General features: G+C 45.3%; 1 pseudogene; it reads right to left on the minus strand.

The window, feature by feature from the left end:
- Nucleotides 1-217: 217 nt before the first annotated feature.
- Nucleotides 218-12,771, minus strand: LOC102486091 (heterogeneous nuclear ribonucleoprotein K-like; annotated as a pseudogene).
- Between the last annotated feature and the right edge of the window lie 640 nt (nt 12,772-13,411).

A 13,411-nucleotide genomic window follows, 5' to 3' on the forward strand; every position in this document is an offset into this window, starting at 1 on the left:
CCTGATATATGTGTTTTTTTACTGGCTGGGGGGCGGGGAGGCATCTGTCTTCCCCACACAGAGCACCAGCCACAGAGCCTTTCATTAGAAACTGACTCCTCTGTGTCCCAGGGAGCCACAGTGTAGACCTTTGCACCTTCAGGAGGCCCACGGTTCCACCCAAAGCCAGGCTGGCACCATGGCAGTCCACAGTCAGAACCACAAACCAACTCCCCTGGGTGGCACGGTCCTGCCAGAGCTTTATTTAGATGACTCCACACAGAGATGCTACAGTTCGGTCTGGGGAAGCAATGGCGTGGCTTTGATGCCATGTGGCTTTGCGAGAAGTCGCAAGTGCAGTGAAGTCCAGCTCGCCCCAAATTCACTGTGCCCTGCCTCAGTTTCCCTTTTCCTTAAACTGACCGTGAAACTAGTACTTGCCTTTAGGTATGATGATTCTATCCTGATTCCGAAATCCTTTTTTAGGAAACACGAGCCGTCTTTACTGTAAATGTGACAGCGAGCCATGGTTTGAAGTGCCTTTGGGTGGAAACCAGCTTTGAAAGCAGGCAGACACTCAGTCTCCATCCTCTTCCGTCCTTGAAGACTCAAGTGGCACGAGGAGGACAGAAAGTCGCGACTGGTCTGGGCATGGGGAGAGGAAAAAGAAGAGATGGATCTCATTTGCTCCTCAACCCCCAATGAAATAAAGGAGACCTAGTGTACCCCAGGAAGGAAGTTCTTTAGGCACTTTCCAAGGTCCTCTTTGGGGTGGGTACCAAAGGGACTGGTTCAGAGGAAGATTCTCATTTTTTATTTTTAATTGCCAGAGGGCATGTGTGTTTGCCTGGGATGGACAGAAAGAGAGAGAAAGAGACAGAGAGGGAGATGGAGAAAACACCTCCCAATGGAGCGTGATTACACTGCAATCCCTCCATTTCTGCGTCTATTGGGATTTGGGAAAATGTGCCCCAAACTTGGTGTGTTATTCAAGCCATGGGGCTGGGATTCAAATTGCAGTCAGATCTGTGGGATCAAGCCCCCTTAACCACCAGGCCACAGAGATGACCTGGAAGACTCTTAATATTGTATCAACATTATTTTTACTATTATCAACATTATAATAATCTATCAACAATCAAAGGGGGGGGTCCCAATTGTTGGCAAATTATAGTTGAACATTAATCTGAACATATACAATAACATCTCCTTAGATTCTCTTTAAATACATACACTGCCCCTCAAACCATGCAGTCTCCTTCGAAGTCACCTTTTCTTTGAGAGCTCACTTTCCTAGAATATTTTTGTTTGATCCTGTCAGGGTTATGAGACTTATTTTCAGGAAGTATTTTTAATTTCAGAAGTCATTTATAATTGAATTTGAATATACGTCTCACATACAGGGTCAGCAGATAGTATGGAGGTCAGGGGAGCTGGATCCCACACAGCTAACTGCGTGGTTCAAGTCTTGGACCTAGGGGCTTAAAAATCTCACTTGGGGGACCAGCAGATGACATAATGGCTACATTGCTGGACTCCCACATAGTCGACTGCAATTCGAGTCATGGACCAGAAGGCTTAAACTCACACTGGGCATGTGTGTGTGCGTGTGCCCAAAATCCTGAGGGAAGAATGGAGAAGGGATTGAGGTGTGGCCATCCCCCATGGGGGTGATTTCTTGCTCTCTGTCTCCCTAGCGAGCACACATGCCTTGTAGCAAAAATCTCCCTCCAAAAAAAAAATCATACTGGCTGTGGGGCTGGCAGGTGACATGGTGGTTAAGGCACTGGACTCCCACATGGTCAATCACAGTTCCAGTCCTGGACCTGGTGAAATGCTTTCTCACTTTCCCTCTCTCTGTCTCTCTCTGGTCATATTTAATAATAAAAATAATAAGAAATAAAATTAAAAATTCTTTTTTTTAAAAAAATCACGCTGGACATGTGTGTCCAAAATCTTGAGAAGGCAATGGAGAGAAGGGATTGTGGCATGACCATCGCCCCCGGGGGGGGGTATTGATTTCTCACCTTTCCTCTTTTTCTCCCTTTCTCTCTCCCTGTTTCTTTCTGGTGAGTGCATGTACTCTATAGTAAAATTAAAAAAAAAAGTTTCATTTACATGCATGCATGAAAAGACTATAAAATATTTATGAAAAAATAAAAGTACAATTTTTCTCTTTTTTTGGAGAGGTTTTCGCTATAGGGCGCGTGCAATCGCCAGACAGACAGAGAGAGACATAGAGACAGAAAGCGAGAAATCACCCCCCTGGGGGGATGGTCACGCAGCAATCCCTTCTCCTCCATTCTCCTCTCGGGATCTTTTTTTTTTTTTTGAGAGGTTTTCGCTATAGGGCGTGTGCGCTCTCCAGACAGAGACAGAAAGCGAGAAATCACCCCCCAGGGGGTATAGTCACGCTGCAATCCCTTCTCCCCCATTCTCCTCTTGGGATCTTGGGCACGCACGCACACACACCCGGCGTGAGTTTTAAGCCACTGGGTCTGGGACGCAAACCGTGGTCGACTACGTGGGAGTCCAGCAACATAACCATTACGCTAACTGCTGGTTCCCAAAAGTACAAATTTTATGTTGGTGCAAAATGCTTTTTAAAATCCATGCATAGTATTTTTTAAAAATAAGCATTCTCCACGAACTTTCCGAAAATTGTTTGTATATATGCATTTGGCACAAATTCTCAAAGGGTTGTCAGCAAAAAAGGAAAGGTTCGTCTCATCCCAACCAACCACCAGTCTCCTACCAGTTTCCTGTGCATCATTTCAGAGCTATGCCACACATCAAATATATATTTTCAGGTATTTAAAAAAGAAAAAGATGTTCTGTTTAATTTTAAAGCTACTTTAACTCCAGACAAAGCAAAAACAGAAACCTGTGAATTAAAAAAGAGGAGAAAATCTAAAGGCCTGGGGTGTAATTGTTTTAAATGCTGTGTTGATGTGTCGAGTTTAAAAATATTTTGATGCGTTGCAATGCACGGAAAACAAGATGCTGTGAATCACGGCTTCCTGAATAAACAGTCCAGCATGATTCTGTATTTTTGTATTCACGGTGACAAGGTCACCCTAATGAGTTTACATAATAGTATCTAGAAAACAGAAAGCTCCCCTATAAACCAGGAGTGGGGAAGGGGCCGGGGAAAGGAGCAGAAAGCAGACCGTCCCAAGAACTGCCACTCAGAGGTGTGGAGAACACGCCGTGAGGGGAGGTAGTAACCGAGCTCTGGGCCAGGCTGTCTGCCGGTGGATGTTCGCAATGATGGAAATTCGAGGCCCGCAGCCCAATACAGTAACCGCGAGGCCGCTGAACACTTGCAATGTCACTAGGAGGACTGAAGTTCTGTGGGGTTTTTTTAGGTTTATCCATAGAGTGCCTGTGCTTGCAGGAGAGAGAAAGAAAGTGCAAGAGCATGTGAGAATCACCCTCTTCCCCTGGGGGGTGGTCATGCCGCAATCCCTTCTCATCCATTCTTCTCTAGGGATTTTGGGCATGTACACAAGAACCCAGTGTTATTTTCAAGCCATCAAGTCTGGGACTCGACCCACACAGTCAACCAAGCTGGCCCAGGACTGAAGTTTTAAGTTTGTCTTAATTAATCTGAACTTTAAAAAAAATAATTATTTTAACTTTATTCATCTATTTTAATTTGACCAGAGAGAGAGGGGGGGGAAGTGAGAAAGCAAGCCTCCAGGTCCAGGACTCGAATTCATGGTCAGCCATGTGGGAGTGCGTTGCCCTTACCCGCCATGCCACCTGCCGGCCCCAATCTGAACTTTAAAGCTATGTGGGGTAGTGCTCACCACACTGGCTGTGGTAGCTCTGGGGCTCGCAATGTCTTTGGGAGACAGAGAGGAGAATGTCTTCAAGAAGGCAAAGGGGAGAGGAGATTCAGGAGAGGTGAGTGTAAAAGCAGAAGATGAAGGAGGGCGCTGCACGGTGAAAGGCACCGGCACTACGTGCTGAGGGGGGACCCCTGTGGCACTGAAAAAAAAGCCTGCCACTCTGGCCTGATGCTGACGTCGCATGGACAGCAGGGCAGAAACAGGCTTTGGAAGTCTTCCTCCTGGAACTCCACCCCATTGCTCACCCTGGGAGGCCTGCAGGCCATGTCTGCCAAGGGCAGGGGCCCTGGATCCAAGGGCTCCTCCACCCTAAAGTGTGACATCAGTCTACTCCCAGGAAAACCCACAGTTCCAGTACACCACTAGGGGTCACCATGAACCAGAACGAGTTTTTATTTTTCATTTTTAACTTGCAGAATTTGGTGACAGTTTCTTCTTAGTTGATCTATGCAATTTATTTAGGTATTTTTTCCACTTCATCACAGCAAAAGCAAAGGGGTTTGTGTCATGGGAGCTCACTCAGCAGGGATACTCCTGATTTGGTCGAATGGTCTTTCTAATTAAAACTCAGCTAAATACCAAAAATGTGTGTGTGTGTGTGTGTGTGTGTGTGTGTGTGTGTGTGTGTGTGTGTGTGTGTGTGTGTGTGTGTGTGTGTGTGTGTGTGTGTGTGTGTGTGTGTGTGTGTGTGTGTGCACATGTGGGGATGTGTGCTTGTTCATTCGTAAACATTTACTATGTGCCACAGGGCATGCACACATCGTTGTGCAAGCTGTGCATTGCACGACACCATGGGGCACCGTTCATGTGGGCTTCAGTGCAAATGATGCTCCCTGAAGTTGTGGAGCCCAGCAGCCCTGTGAGACTGTGGTCTGGACCATGGGAATAAAACCATGAGATGTGGTCCCTGATTTTCCCATCTTTTCTGTTCTTAGGAAAGCTCATTGGTCTAAAACCTTTTTTGTAAAATTAGAAATATATGTGCCCTTAAATACATTTTGAGAATTATATGTACTGTAGGGAGCGTTCCTTCTATCTTTGTAAAAATACCTAAAGTTTGGTTTCTTTCAGAAAAGTAATACCCCTCAATGAGTGTATTATATGAATAGGGCAATGTACTAAGCCAGCTGGAAAGAATCAAGACAGGGTCTTTACCTCTGAGGAATTCAAGAAGAGATTTGATCACACCTAAGAGCCCAAAATCATATTTTTAAGTTTTGCATATCTAAACCTAACCTTTGAATAAGAGTAGCAGCAACTGAACATGAATCTGGGGACCAGGATCCCTGGAGTCTACTCTGACTAGGGTTTCTTGGGGAATGTATAAGTTAGGTTTTGCTGCATAACAAGCCACCCCAAAACTTAGTGACTTAAAACAACAGATGGTTATTATTTTTTCTAATTTTAAGAGTCATATGGGCAGTTCTCCTGATCCAAGTTGGAGTGGGAGAGCTCTGAGGACTGTAGGTGACCCAGCTGGGGCTGGCTGACCTCGCTCACATACCCAGAGACTGACAGGCTGGTTGACTGTGGAGGACTTAGCTGGATGGCTTGTCTCTGCTCCATGTGATCTCTCATCCTCCAGCATGCTTGCCCAGGCTTCATACAACAGTCTCACCATGGTGGTCTCTGCGTACAAAAGAGGGTGAGTTCCATTATGCAAGCACTTTTAACTTTCCTCTGGTGTCACCATTTGGTCTTGCCCCAAGTTACATGGTCAAGCTTGAAGTCAACATGAAAGATTATTAATGAAGGATTATTACCAAAAGATGTGGATACAAAGAGATATGAACAAATTGGAGGCTGTTGCTGCAACAATCTACTGAAGAGAATTACTTTGCTTTCTCCTTATCTCGGTTTTTACTACACTGATGATGCCTGCTTGACCTACTGCCCCAGGATGAAACCAAAAAAAAAAAAAAAAAAAAGAAAAGAAAAAAGAAAGAAAGAAAGAAAATTAAAAGAAATACACGGAAGAAACTTCTGCATATCATTAGAAGAAAAGGACAACATGAACATTATCCATTTTACTTCAGTTCATTCATCTACCTGTTCTGAGTCTCCTTCACAAAATGGCTAATCTATCCATTGGGTAATTAGTAATTCCACTGAGTAGAAATTCTTATCAAAAATAAAGGTAAGGGACCGGCAGTTAGTGTAATGGCTATGTCACTGGTCTCCCATGTAGTCGACCGCGGTTCAAGTCCCGGACCGGGTGGCTTAAACTCACACTGTGTGTGTATGCGTACCCAAGATCACGAGAGGAGAATGGAGGAGAAGGGATTGCGGTGTGGCTATCCCCCCTGGGGGGGTGATTTCTCGCCTTCTATCTTTCTGTCTCTCTCTGTCTCTCTGACGAGCACACGCGCCTTATAGCTAAAACCTCTCAAAAAATAATAATAAAATAAATAAAAGTAAGACTTTCCATCTGTTTTCATACTTTTCACCTGTAAATAGATACATTTGATCCTGTAAGAATATCTACTCAAGGCTGTAACTCACAGGATTATTCAGGAGCAGAGACCCAGGAATATCTGGCCACATGCTAACTTCCACAATTGCATTTTTGTTCTAGATAAATGCTTAGCACTGCATAGGCTGAACACCTGCTTCTCTATGACTCAAAGGACCTAGTGAGATAAGAGAATGACTAGGAGTTTACCGAACGTGTTCTCACTCCAACCTGCGTGTGGCTGAGTATTACTGACGATCACACCACAACTGTGAATCACGCCCAGTCCCACTGGAACCTCAGCTACCCAGCACCACTAATCCATCCTTACTCCTGACGACCCTACAAGCTGTGGCTGCTATCATTTAGTGCACTGAGTAGACATTTATCAAGCATTTACTATGTGTTAAGAACTAAACTAGAGGGGGCCAGCAGGTGGTGAAGCGGTTGAGGCACTGGACTCCCACATGGTTGGCTGCTTTCGATTCTAGAATCCTGTGACCTGAAATTCACGCCGGGCACTTGTGCATGCGTGCCCAAACTCCTAAGAGGAGAATGGAGAAGGGAGAGCAGCATGGTCATCCCCCTTGGGGGTTGATTTCTCACTTACCCTTTCTGTCTCTCTGGTATGCACATCTGTGACAAAAATATTGAAGAAAGAAGTTAAACTAGAGATATGGATAAAACACAAGCCTTGCTCTCCTGGAGGTCACCAGCCAATGGGACAGTTAGTTAAGTAAGAACAAACTATAGGGCAAATCCGATGCTTATGTGCTCTGGGGAGTATGGAGGAAGGAATGGTTTGCACCAAGGGACGGACTCTGAAAGACTTCATAAGGATGGCAATTTTGTTCTGAGCTTTGAAGAAAGCTGGACTTGAACATGGTTGACTACATGGGAGTCCGCGACATAGCCATTACACTAACTGCTCGTCCCACGTAGCCCAAATCTTAACAGAATGGAGAAATGGAAAAGGGATTGTGGTGTGACCATACCCCGTTTACTCCATTGAGGGAGAGATGCTTTCTCCTTCTTCCCCTCTCTGGCAAGCACATGTTTCCCCTGATAAAAGAAAAAAAAATAAAAAGACTAGGGGAAAAGACAGGTTACTAGTAGACAGTCTAGGGAAAATTGCCTATTATGTGAATGGAAGTTAAGTTGGATGGCTGATGCCAGAACCCAGGGTGAACGTCAGATGAATTAAACATATGAATGTGAAAGGCAACCCCAGAAAACAGTATATTTATATATATTTACAGTATACATTTATGACCTTAAAATGGAGAATTAAAAAAAAGTTCCAAAAAGTGCAAAATATTGATGGATTTAACTATGTCAAATTAATAATAATGATGAATATCATAATCAAAATGAACTGACAGGTGGTAGACTGAGAAAAAAATACGTGTGACTTCTATATCCAGAGAGACTACTACCTAGACTACATTGGAAAGTCCTAGAAATCAATCAGAAAAATCAATTCAATAGGAAAGTAAGCCAAAAATATGAATACCTAAGAAACCTGCCGGCTTTGTTCACCCCCCCCCCCCCTCCAGTTACCAGGAAGTGAAAATACAAGCAATAGCGAGACATCTCTCTTAACCCATGAAGTTGCCAAAATTAGGAGGTTGGATAATACTAAATTCTGGCAAGGTTTCAGGGAAATAGAAACTCTTACACTCACCTGGTGGGAAAGTAAACTACTCTGGGGCACGTCAAAGATAAACAAAGCCCGATGGAGTGGAAGCGGTGAGGCCAGGCTTCACGCAGTGACTATCCAACAGAGAAAGAGCACGGCGTGAACTGAGGTCAGTTCCCACAACAAAGGGCTGGAGAATGGTTTTCCAGTTGGTTTTTTTGTTTTGTTTTGTTTTGTTTTGCTATAGGGTGTGTGCACACATCAGAGAGAAAGACAGAGCAACAGAGAGAGAGGGAAAGGAAAAAGTCACCTTGCAGGATCAAGCCACCTTACCCACCCCTCCACCAGCTGGCCCAAGGCTGGCTTAAAGGCTATGGGAAACGCACTGCCGGGCGACAGGGAGGTTAGTCCTATCAAGAGGCCACTTGGGTTTGATCAAAATTGGGAAAACAAAATATTACGGAATTATTATTGATTTTTGAGTGTGATGGGAACATTGTGATGTTTAAATATTATTTATACTATTAAACATTTACTAACAATTTATAAAATTTGTTTAAATGATTGGTTATTCTTTCTTTTCTTTTCTTTTTCTTTCTTTTTTTTTTAGTTTGCTATAGGGTGCATGTGCTCACTTGAGAGAGAGAGAGAGAGAGAGAGCACCCCTAACCTCCTAGGGGGATGACCATATCACAATCCCTACTCTATTCTCCTCTTGGGGTTTTGGGCACTTGTGCACATGTGCCAAGCATGTTTTTAAGCTGCTAGGACTTGAACTGCTTAGCCATGTGGAATCCAGCCATCTTAATCATCATGCCACCTCACTGTCTCAAGGGGCTTCTTTCTTTCTTTTTTCTTTCTTCCTTCCTCCCTCTCTCCCTCCCTCCCTCCCTCCCTCCCTTCCTTCCTTCCTTCCTTCCCTCCTTCCCTCCTTCCCTCCTTCCTTTTGGAGAGGTTTTGCTATACGGTGTGTGCACTCACCAGAAAGACAGAGAGACAAAAAGCAAGAAATCACCCCCCAGGGGGGATGGCCATGCCGCAATCCCTTCTCCTCCATTCTCCTCTTGGGATCTTGGGCACGCATGCACACGCGCCCGGCATGAGTTTAAGCCACTGGGTCCGGGACTTGAACCACGGTTGACCACATAAGAGTCCAACGACATAGTCATTACACCAATTGCTGGTCCCAAGGGGCATCTTTCTTAAAGGGAAATATGCACAGATGAAATCCTACATAGTTCTCAAAGTATGGTCTCTGGCCAGCAGCATCAACATCATCTAGAAACTTGTTAGAAACATTCTCAGCCCCATCTAGACCCACTAGTCTGAGACTCTGGGTATGGGTCCAATAACCTGTGCCTGCTGTAAGTAATTATTTATTTAATTTGTTTATTTAATTATTTATTATTTTTTAATTCACCAGAGAGAGAGAGAGAGAAAGAGAGAGAGAAAGTGAGAAAGCAAGCTGCCAAGTCCAGGATTCAAACCATGGTCAGCCATAGCGAAGGCTCACAGCTCAACCACCATGCCACCTGCTGGTCCCAGAGACCTGTGTTTTCAGAAGCCCTCCAGTGATGATCCTCTTGCAATGTTCAAGTTTGAAACCACCAAAAATAGTGTTATCATGGGTTTGTTTCAAAATAATCCAGGGAACAGTTGATGGGTATGTGGGAGTCCATGATAACAATCTGCCTATTTCTATCAACACATGTATGTGGAAGCTTTTCATAGTAAAATTAATTAATTAATTAAAAAACATTGTGGGAAGTCCAAGCCGGTTGCTCTGAAGCACCCCCCTAATGCTCTCTCCTCACACCTCCTGCTCCTCTCTTTCCAGCTCCCCTCTTTCCAGAATGGCCTCCTGGCTTCAGAAATGGCCACTTGCCTTAGTTTTCCTTTTGTAAACCTTAGGGCCTCCTCTGCTCCTGCCCTCTCCCCCGGCCTCTCTGCTAACATTTTAAGACGTCTCTTCTCTAATCACTTCTCTCCCCTCAGCACTGCTTCTCACGGCTTTCTCTGGTTTCTGTTCACGCTGTTGGTCGAACCGTCTTCAGTGACCTTGCCTTTGCACAGCGCTGTCTGCTCCTTCTGCTGCTTGGCACCGTTGACAGCTGCTTTTCTGTCTCCAAAGGAAGCATTCACTGCTTTCCACTTAAAAATGGTTTTGTGTGACTGTTTTACTTTTTAACATATTTGCTCTTTTTAAAAAATTCAGACAATAAAAAGTAGAGCAAGTGAAAATTTCACCTTGCTTCCTGGGATACTATCTTTATTGCCAACCACCTGCTGCTCTGGCTAACCCCTCCCTGAGATCTGAGTTCTCCTCCCTGACCTCTGCCTGAGACAGAGATAAATCAAGAAAGCACCCCTGGCATGTTTCTCAAGTGGCCAGGTCCAGAATTCGAGTCGACCATGTGGTCTCCAGCCACCTTAACCACCACACCACTAGCTGGCCCAGGCAGTCCCTGTGTTAGCTCAAAAGTTTAGAGTCCTGTTTCTGATCTTTGGCCAGGCATGCTTCGCCCAGTATCAGACTCTGTGTTGACTCTTTACAAAAATCACGACGTGGCTCAGCCCCTAGTGGAGAACCATGGGGTTAGCTTTCTTCTTCCATGTCCCCTGCCGTCCGGGCAACAGCTCCAAGTTCACATTGCTTTTTTCTAAGGTTCGCTAACTTTATTTAAAAATCATAAAAGATTTCTTACAAAAGAGCATTCCATTCTGCACACTGCTCTGAACATATGCCAGGGACATGTGGACTACTGTTACTTTTCCTCCTTGTCCCACCCTGAAAATGTTACAGTGACCACAAAGCAAGGTGTTCACAATAATTACGGGGCGGGGGTTTCTTTCTTTTTAACCAACAATGAACAAAAAGAAAATCCACTCACTCTGCTGCAATTTCAAAATTTTAATGTTAGTTTTTGCACCCTTCTCCTCTCTGGACCATGTTTATAAGGAATGAAACCATTACACCTGGTGAACAGCAAAGATGTCACTACACCTCAAATGCAGAATGCCTATGAAGCAGAGGAACATGGGCTTTTAACACAGAAGCAAAAGAAGAAAAAAAGAAAAGATGCAGGACGCCTTCGGTTCTTTACTAGTCACAGAAAAACTTCCCAGAACACTACTTCACACTGTAAAAAAGAAAAAAAATACCTTGTATTAGAATGCTTCAACATCTGCATACCGCTTCACACTGTTCGGCAGCCAATACTGTGCATTCTGGATCTGGTCCCGTGTTCCTGTAATGGCAGAATGATCTTCGAAGCCCTCTATAGGTGCATCACTTTTTTTTTTTTTTTGGAGAGGTTTTTGCTATAGGACGCATGCACTCGCCAGACAGAGAGAAAGAGACAGAGAGACAGAATGTGAGAAATCACCCCCACCACCACCACCACCACCACCCCCGGGGGGAGACGGCCACACCGCAATCCCTTCTCCTCCATTCTCCTCTCGGGATCTTGGGCACGCATGCACATGTGCCTGGTGTGAGTTTTAAGCCACCAGGTCCAGGACGCGAACCGTGGTCAACTACATGGGACTCCAGCAACATAGCCATTATGCTAACTGCTGGTCCCAAAGGTGCATCACTTTTGATCAAAGCTTCTGATTCATGATGCATTTGTTTAATTCACTGACCTCCTTTGCCAATAATAGAACCAGCCAAACCTTTGGGAATAGTTACTGGTGTAGTAGTAATAGGTCCGCCAGGATCACCCTATGATCCACAGCCCCCTGCATTGGAATAATCATGTCCAGAGCCACCCTGAGGTTCATAAGCCATCTGCCACTCAGATGGGCTCCCTGGATCTACTGCAGAATCCCAAGTCTCAGCAGTACTGAAACCAACCATGCATCATAATGGTCTCCAGGTCTTCCTCTTCTGTCATGAGCCATTAAATCTCCTCCTCTCGGTGGTGGTGGAGAGAGAGGAAGATTCCAAGTTCTGCTATAGCCTCGGCCCCCTCGTCCAGGGGGAGGAGCAGGAGGTCCTCGATAAGGGCCTACCATCATCATCTCTTCTAGATGGAGGCATGGGACGCCCACCCTGACCAGGAGGCATCCTGTCCAAACCACCTCTTCCCCGTATGGGAAATCCCACAGAATGGCTATGGCGGTCATCAAGCATCATGATCATAGTCATAGGTTTCATCATAAAAACTGGGGTCATAAGGCCATGCATGTCCTTTGGTAGGAGACTCCGATGAGAGAACAAGGATGAGCCTTATTTACCCTACGGCTCTATCAGGCTTTCCTCCGATAAGCACGACTCTGTCAGCGGGATGAGGACAGCACTCCTGGGGAAGCTTGATTGTTGTCTGAGTGTTCTCTCGAAGCTCTTTGATTTTAGCACCTTTGACCCCCGATAATTCCTCCTGCCAAACTCTGGAGAATCAACAGTCTCAACTTGCAGTCAAAGTGGCCTCCTTGGAAGTGTTGGTAGTCTTCCAAAGTAGGGTGATTTTCTTCAGCATTTCTCCAATCGTTTCACTCTCAGCACTGATCCTCAGTATGCGCTGGGGGTGCTGCTGTCTGGGACTGAAACGCAGGCAGTGTGGTCTGTCCGCTGAGCCTTAATATTCTTGCCTCCTTTTCCCATCACTGCCCCCAGCAGTGACCAAGGCAGAATGCGTACTTCAACCATCTTGTGTGTTCCCAGAGCTTTTTCCATGTCTTCTGCTGGGCGTTTACCAAATTCCCCATTTGTTTCAGTGCTGGGGAAGGTTTCCTCTGGCTGTTCGGGTTCCATTTCCTCATACTGAAAGGACATACCAATCTGCACGTGAAGCCACGTCCCTTCGCTGCCCTCCAAGTTCGAGTTGCTTCTTCCATAACTTTCTCTGCCACCTTCCCTAGCCCTTCCCATTTCCCTTCTTCCTCTTCCTCCTCCTCTTCCTCTTCCTCCTCCTCCTCCTCCTCTTCTCCTTCTTTTCCTTCTTCTTCTTTTGCTTTTAAAGGTTTTTGTCATAGGGTAAGTGCACGTGCCAGAGAGACAGTGAGAGAGAAAGTGAGAAATCACCCCCTGGGGGGAAGGCCACACTGCACTCCCTTCTCTTCCATTCTCCTCTTGGAATTTTGGGATGCACGCACACGTGCCTGGCATGATTTTCAAGCTACCAGGTCCTGGCCGCTAACCACGGTTGGCCATGTGGGAGTCCAGCGCCTTAACTACTATGCCACCTGCTGGCCCTACCATCTCCTTTCTTCTGACAGCTCTATAGAAGAAATGATGCAGGCCTTTCTCTCATTCGCTGTCTCTGAAGTTCTTTCTTTCCTAGGAAGGAGGCTTGCATTAACTTTTTTTTTTTTTTTTTTCCCTCAGAAGTGAAATGAACCCAGGGAGACTTCTTATCAGGCAGGTCTAAAACCTCCATTAAAAACAAACACCTCTGTAGTGATGAGCAGCAATGAACTTTGTAATTATGGACCATGATGCTCTGTTTCAAGGCCTCAAAAGAATTTTACAAATTTTCACTGGGA

Source organism: Tupaia chinensis, unplaced genomic scaffold (genome assembly GCF_000334495.1).
Source record: "Tupaia chinensis unplaced genomic scaffold, TupChi_1.0 Scaffold000063_1, whole genome shotgun sequence".
Lineage (NCBI taxonomy): Eukaryota > Metazoa > Chordata > Mammalia > Scandentia > Tupaiidae > Tupaia > Tupaia belangeri.